Genomic DNA, 7,667 nt, shown 5'->3' with positions numbered 1-7,667 from the left:
GCGGCTCTTCCTCCCTCCACGCGACTCAGATGACCACTGCAGCAACAACCCGTGACTATGGTATTCTTAAAATTCAAAAGAAACAGAATCCATTAACAAGACCTTACCGGCAGTGCATTCCGATGATGGTAATGGCGTTTTCTGGCGGCAGAGACGGCGGAGCAGCTCGAAACGGCCAGCAACAGTGGCAGCGCTAACTCAGCACCAACATCCACCACCGTCACCACCTCCCTCTCCGGTCAAATCCAACGGTCGTAAGAGGATCAGCCTCAACTCGCGACGCCATCTTCTACTCCCTTCATGCTTGACTGCGGCAGATCTAGCAGAAAAGGGACCCTCGACGCCGCGGAACGGCGGCGGTCAGTGTCGCGTCGGTGGCGACTGGACGCAGCTCCTCCAGCTCGCGTCTCCTCTCCCAGCGTCGCCCAGTCTCGGCCTTCCTCCTCCTTCGAGTTCGGCGGAAATGGACCCACGGCGGCGCTGTGCTTCCTCCACGACTACGGGCCCGACGGTGGCGCAGCAGTGAGGACGACGGAGCTAGCGGCGACTCCCTCTTTGCGCGACGCTGACAGTGCGGCTTCTCCCTTCCTCAAAGCTCGTCTCGCTCTCTCTCTTACTCAGACTAGATCGGCGGCTTCATGGTGGCGACGGCAAAGAGGCTCGCGACGGTGATAGGCGGTGACAAATCATGGCAGGGATGAGCTTCACGGTGGCAGGGCGAGCAAGACTGGTGACGACGCGGCGGCACGACGCAGCGGGCTTCCCGCCTCCTCTCATCAGCCACAACTCAGCCTCTCACTCTCTGCTCTGTTTCTGTTGGAGGGTTCTATGTGTGTGTGTTTACTGTTGCTAGGTTAGGTGAGGAGGAAGCCGGGTCGGGTACGGGTTACTGGGTTAGGGTTTCATTTTGAAAATTAGGGTTAAGGGCGTTATGGTAATTTCACATAAAATTGGGAATAATATAGTAATTGAAACCCAATGTAAATCCAACACTAATTGTATATGGAAAAATACTATTTGCTCATCAATTTTACAAATTATTTTCCATAAAATGCCCAAATCAAAATAATTAGAAATAATATAATTAAACCCTTTTATTTTTCAAAGTAACAGTATAAATATTTAAAATATTAATTGTTTAATCCAAATCATATAAAAATCCCTATTATTTCACAACTACCAACTTTATAATATAATTATAGCAAATAATCCAATAATTATCAAATTGGATAATAATCATAACTTATCTCAAATTCAATAAATCAAAACTTGCTTTAATTTTCTTTAATAGAGTAATTTCTGAAATTAAAGCTGCAGAAACACTTAATTTGAAATTAGCTAATGATAGCCCTTTTTTTTTTCAAAGGTTTTGGGTCTTACATTCTACCCACCTTATAAAAATTTTCACCCTCGAAAATTGATGCAAAACGAAAGAAATTTCATAACAGTTCACCCTTGAACGCATTTAAGGAAGAAGCAAAAATATCTCATCATATAAACATATATACGATTTTCAAATACTTTGGTTGTCATATGCATAAGGGTGCAAAGGCAGGAGTGTGATTGCAAAGCAAACGTTACAATGTAGGCTCAATGCAAAAGATAACATGGGTCAATCATGTGATAGCAGGGCAAAGCATCAAAGGCTATAAAACAGGATGGGGTTAAAACGACGTGCTCAACATCCGCACACTAGTCTCATATCAACCTCAAAGCTTCAACTTTCCAACTCCATCAAGCATTTTACAATCCCATACTCGATCATAAGCCTTACAACCGCAAACCCGTTCGCAAGGAACAAAACACCCACAACTCTTAACGTTGCACACCTACCGCTTCAATTTTCGTATGCACACATCACGTCTTAAAGAACTAACGCATCGCGTTACTACATATACAGATCGCACGTGATATCAAAATAATTCTCGAGTCTACTCAGAAGAATACGAGATCTTAGAAAAGAGAGACAAATGTCAAGGACAATACTCATAGATTTGAAAGAATATATCCAATTCCAAATAAACAAGGATGTTCAAACAATGAAGTTTGCTAGAAATAGATCAATTGACAACTTCAAAGATAACCCTTGGATCAAAGAAATTCAATAGGATCAATAGGAAGAAACCAGCGCATCAGTTTGAAACAAACTCAAGCTGAGTCGATGAAGTATGAGGTTTACAGAAGGAAATATTTCAAACCCATGACAAAGCTCACAGAACTCAAGAGCACGATTAAAATACTTCCGAATACTTTGTTCATAAAAGAATCGAAAACTTGCGGAAAAATCATTTCGCAGTCTGGAAGAAAGTCAAGTAATAAACATTCTTCAAGAGAGTAACAAAAGCATAAACGTGACTTTGCTATAATACAACTTCATGTTGAAACAGATCATGTAGAATTTTAAAAACAAGGTGCACACAAGTTTGGCTAAAAGCTAAAATATTTCCTGAAATATTTTAGAAAGATAGTTAGGTACACAGCTTAACCAAAGGCAATCATAAAACTCAGAAAAGAAATCAAATGCTTGTTCAAAAATTCTCAAAACTCATATACAAACAAGCGTGTATAAAATCATGGCAAAGACGAAAGAGAAAATTAAACTCTCTTTAGAAAGGAAATTCCGAGGTAAAAATTTGCTTACCATTTGGTAAGGAAATAGGTGGTGCGTTACAAACAAACCAATTTCCACTAAACAAGGGAGCTTTTTCAAAACCTCATTTAAAATGGCGCATGCCAACTTTAAATTAATTTCGTCAAAATTGGGCAATGGTTTCAATCTCAATCAAGCAACAGAAAATAAATTCCGTTTAATATTTCTTCAAAGAGAATTCAAAATTCCTTTAAAAGGTTCAAAACAAGACTCCAAAAGTGTTCTTGAAATCACCATCTCAAAAGAACATTCAAGAAGTTTAAGATGCACTAAAAAGAAGTCAAGCCTTGCAAGAAAGGATCTTAATTTAAAGTAGTTCAAACAAGATCCACTAGACATGAAACATTAAACAAGTTTCAAATTGATCCAAAAGAATACAAAAGTCATAGAAAAAGACAACTCAATCATTTGTAATTCCTCAATGAAAATTCTTTGACTAAAAACTCTTATAGAGATAATGAGAGAATAAATGATGCACTAATTTGAAACGAATCAAACTGACTCATATAAGAATGAGATTCACAAGAGAGGACAAACCAAGATCAATGGTAATGTTCACAAGATGTAAAAGATTAGTTAAAAACAGAATCGCGCATGACATTCATAGAGGTGAAAAGCTTAAGAAGGAGCGAGTCTGATTACAAGAAGAAAGCTATGAGTCCAATATTTTCAAAAGAACAACAATAGCATAAACCATGTAGTATGCTAAATCAAACTCAAATCAAAATGAATTAAGTAAAGTTTATCAAATGAAACTCAACCGGGATAAAAGCGAGAAATCCCCTTTCTTTCTAGAATTTTGAAAAATACCCCAAATACATAATCAAATGAAGATGTACATTGGAACTATTGTAAAATTACTAGAAAGTCAAATTTACTTTTAAAGTAAGTGCAATTCCGTAAACCAGTAAAAGTACAGGCGAGGTATTAGAAAGAAATAGTTGTTAAACTGTATAAATAATCTCAAAGTCTCATATATAGAAAAGTATATATCTAATCAACAGCAATTTATAAAATCTCAAAATTGGCTGTGATCACTGTCAAGTAAGAGAAAAACTGAATTAACAATTTCTCAAAGAATGGACTCAGAACCCGGAGTTAAAAGGCACAGCACATTAAGACAAGTTCAAAGCTATATCAAAGAATACTTGAATCAAGAAGAACTCAAACAGAGGAAGATAGACGCAACAAGGATTCCAAACAAGCATATGCAATTAAGATCAAACAAGAATGCATATGAATAGAGGAATAGAGTTGAAAAATCAAACTACTTTTCAAAAGGATTAGCAAACAAGAACTTCAAATTAGGACATAAAGGAACAGGTCGACTCGAACAGAATTCAAGACACACAACTGAATAGTCTCGAGAAATAGTTTCTAACGTTCCCAAAACCCGCAATTCGCTTTGCTCAAAACTCGTATATCATCTATGATAACCCATTAGTGCTTTCATATACATAATTCACTAGTATTAAGCCGGCCAAACTTAATATCAAGAATTATGCAATGCAAGTCTAACAGTGTTAATCAATAGACCGTCATGTGCATAAAGCTCTAATTCTCGTCATTCGACAAGACCTAATACATGACAAACACTCAGAGTATGCAATTGAAGCATAGTCAGTCCATTCCTCAGGCTCTACAAGAAGAACTGCTCTGATACCATAATGTAACACCCTAACTACCAAAGCTCACACTTCCGGCTGCGCGACTCTGATAGTTCGGACATTAGGACGACTTTTATATTATTTAATACTAAAATATGAGCCTGTTTAAAACTTTAAGTCGCAATACCGATCCAAAAATACTTTCATCCGATATCATACATCCATAAATACCATACAACTTACAAAACTCATAAAGAGTACATCCATATATATATACATACATATATATAAGTAATATTACAACCATAATCCAATGCAATTCCTATCCCTCTTATAGATTATATCAAGATAAAGGCGAGGGTACAATAAACCATAGCTAAAGCAATACAGAGCATCTCAACAATAATTAAATAAGCTCTTCGTAACTTCTGCGCCCATATCCTGAAAGGGAAAAAATGTAGGGGGGTGAGAACATCATCCTCGAAAGGGTTCTCAGTAGAGGGTTTTTGGAAATTACTGTAATAGGATACGTGAGTATAAACCGTACCAGTGATTAATAACCGTCTTATGCCTCCTTTTCAAAAACAACGGTTTACAATAAAAGTAAAGTCGGAAATCTTTTCTGAAAGAGGAACCATTCAATTCTCAAAAACTCAAAAGTCTTTCAAAACGGTTTATCTATGCTGAAACAAAATAGCCTTTCATATTTTATTCCAAACCCGAAACACAAAACTGAAATCAACCATCAGTTCATCTCATTCCAACCACGGCCCTAGGCCCAAACAATCCAACCAACAACCAATCACCACAATCCAACAGAGTCCCAGATGCAAACACAGATAGGAAGTTCAAGCACAAACAAACAGTTATTACAAATAGAACAGTTAGCAATTAATCACATAGACAAGCCAAGTATAACATGCACACCCAAACAATGTCACATAAATGCATATGATGCATGCCTGTCCCTAGTGGCTGATGATATCATCTGTCGGTTATATAGCCAACCCGACACGTCCTGGTAGCTAACCATGGACAGAAACACCCATCGCGGAGCAAGTAGGTTTGAGATACAACCCCATTGCTACTACCCGCTCAACCCAGAGCCAGTGGAATAACCACTACTGCGGCTACTACCCAGGCGGGTGTTTAACAGCTCAACCTGGAGCGAGTGGAATCACCACTACTACCGCTACTACCCAGGCGTCACAGTCTCTGACCTGGAGCAAGTGGGACGAACCACAACCCTTGCTACTACCCAGGTATCTCAAGCATATATTCATTCAGTCCCAGTCATGGATCAACATCCATCTCAGCCATCCGGCTTAAGTTCATAATTCATAGTCAGCCATACGGCCCATAACTCATTCAGCAATCAGCCATAAATCAATATCTTACACAGCCATTCTGGCTCACGGTTCAATCCAGAACCAGCCATTATTCATAATCATACATAGCCATTCTGGCCCATAACAAAATAGCACTTTCACCATTCAACATCATCGAATTCATAAAACCGGCATTTAAGCCTCAAATCACTTTTCTCAAGCCATTTCACTTTGAAATCAAATTTCAACTCTTTTCAGCCTTGGCTTTAAAGATCTCATTTCTCAAATCATCTCAGGCTCATAAGCCAAATTTACTCAAAGTAAGTTCCCTTTTTAAAACAAAGCCGCTCTCGGCATCCTCTTTCCAAGACTTCCAAAACCATGGAAAGTTAAAGATTCAATTTGGGAACAATCAAAATCACCCATTCCACAATGGGATTTTATAACAAAATTTCTCGACAGAGTCCCAAGTCTTTAGGGGAGAATAACATAACTCATTTCGCCAAATTCATTTAAAATCATTAAAACATTGGCTTTCTGATTTGAGTAAGAAAATAGGATCTAAGCCAAACCGAGTCATGTAATCATTTACTTCTTTCAAAGCCGTTTCCTTTACTTAGGCAAAACCAACTTCAACCCCCATGATAATTCTAGAACGTTTCAACTGTTCAAAATTGTTTTAGTCTTGCAAGAATTCAGAATTCAAAGAGTACTTAAAACCTTTCTCAAAACATTTCAAAATGAAACTTGTCAATAGACAGTCAGGTCCTTTCAAAATCATTAAAAACTCTTTAATTGAAACCCCCAAGTCAAATTCAAAGGCATAAACCCTTTTCACATTCAAATAGCTTTAAAACACAAGTTTCATCTAAATAACTTTCTCCTGAAAGAGATACAATGCCTTTCTTAAGAAGCAAGACTAAATCACAATTTCCTCTTTAATAATTCATTTCAAAAGCATGAATCATCTTTTTCTTGATAATTCAAATAAAATAGTAGAAGTCTTTAACTCATCATTTTTCCAGACAATATTTCAATAAAGACTCGGATTTTATAGAAATTTCGGCAGCACCTCCCCTAAAACTTAGACTTTTGCCACCCGGTTCGGGTCCCAACTAAACCGTTTCTCATTCCTTTTCAACAGCTCAAACCAGAAATTAATTCAAAAGCAAGCTAAATCCAACAGTCGCCTCAATGGCATACCTCAAGGAAACCATTTCAAAAATCAACTCAATATCAACCGGTTTAACTCATTTATAAAGCTTTAAAGAATCGATTCAGCAATAAATCATTTATCAAAGCCAGAGCAATTAAAGCAACCCAGGCTGAATTTCAAGAGCATTCTATCTTTCACATCATCAAAATAATTGACTCAATTCAAACCAATCCTCAACGGATTAAGCTCATTTCAAATATTTAAAGAATCAACTTCAAACATTACATTTCACAAGCCACACAACAATTCAGCCAAACCAACATCCATAGTCATTCGAGTCAATCAATTGATACATAAGGCAGATACAATCACCAAGTACACAATATCTCACATCAGTACCCATATGTAATAATTCCAATAATAAACTATAGTTTTTGGAAAGCGCCTCTACCTCAAAACGCAATTCCATAATCCAAACGCCTCATCAAGTCCTTTCCGCCTCAACCCGAACTGACGGCAACCAAAACCTCAGCTCCAAGTCACGTTCACAATAACCATGGCAACACTAATCGCAACATACAATAATCAGGACTCGACCCCACGTTATCAAAACTCATATCCATTAACCGAACACAACAGAATACTAACGCGAGGCTCTCCGAAACATACTTACTGAAATGACAAAACAGGGCAGCTGCGAACTCCGAGCACGAAAGGCAAGCATGGATACACGACCCGATACTGAGGACTCAACGGCTGTTCTCGGCGGCGGAGGCAAGGTGCGGCGACACCCAGCGGCTCTTCCTCCCTCCACGCGACTCAGATGACCACTGCAGCAACAACCCGTGACTATGGTATTCTTAAAATTCAAAAGAAACAGAATCCATTAACAAGACCTTACCGGCAGTGCATTCCGATGATGGTAA

Source organism: Arachis ipaensis, chromosome B9 (genome assembly GCF_059453495.1).
Source record: "Arachis ipaensis isolate K30076 ecotype BB chromosome B9, ASM5945349v1, whole genome shotgun sequence".
NCBI classification, from domain to species: domain Eukaryota; kingdom Viridiplantae; phylum Streptophyta; class Magnoliopsida; order Fabales; family Fabaceae; genus Arachis; species Arachis ipaensis.
The sequence above is the reverse complement of the archived record's forward strand: the minus strand, read 5'-3'. Positions refer to the sequence as shown.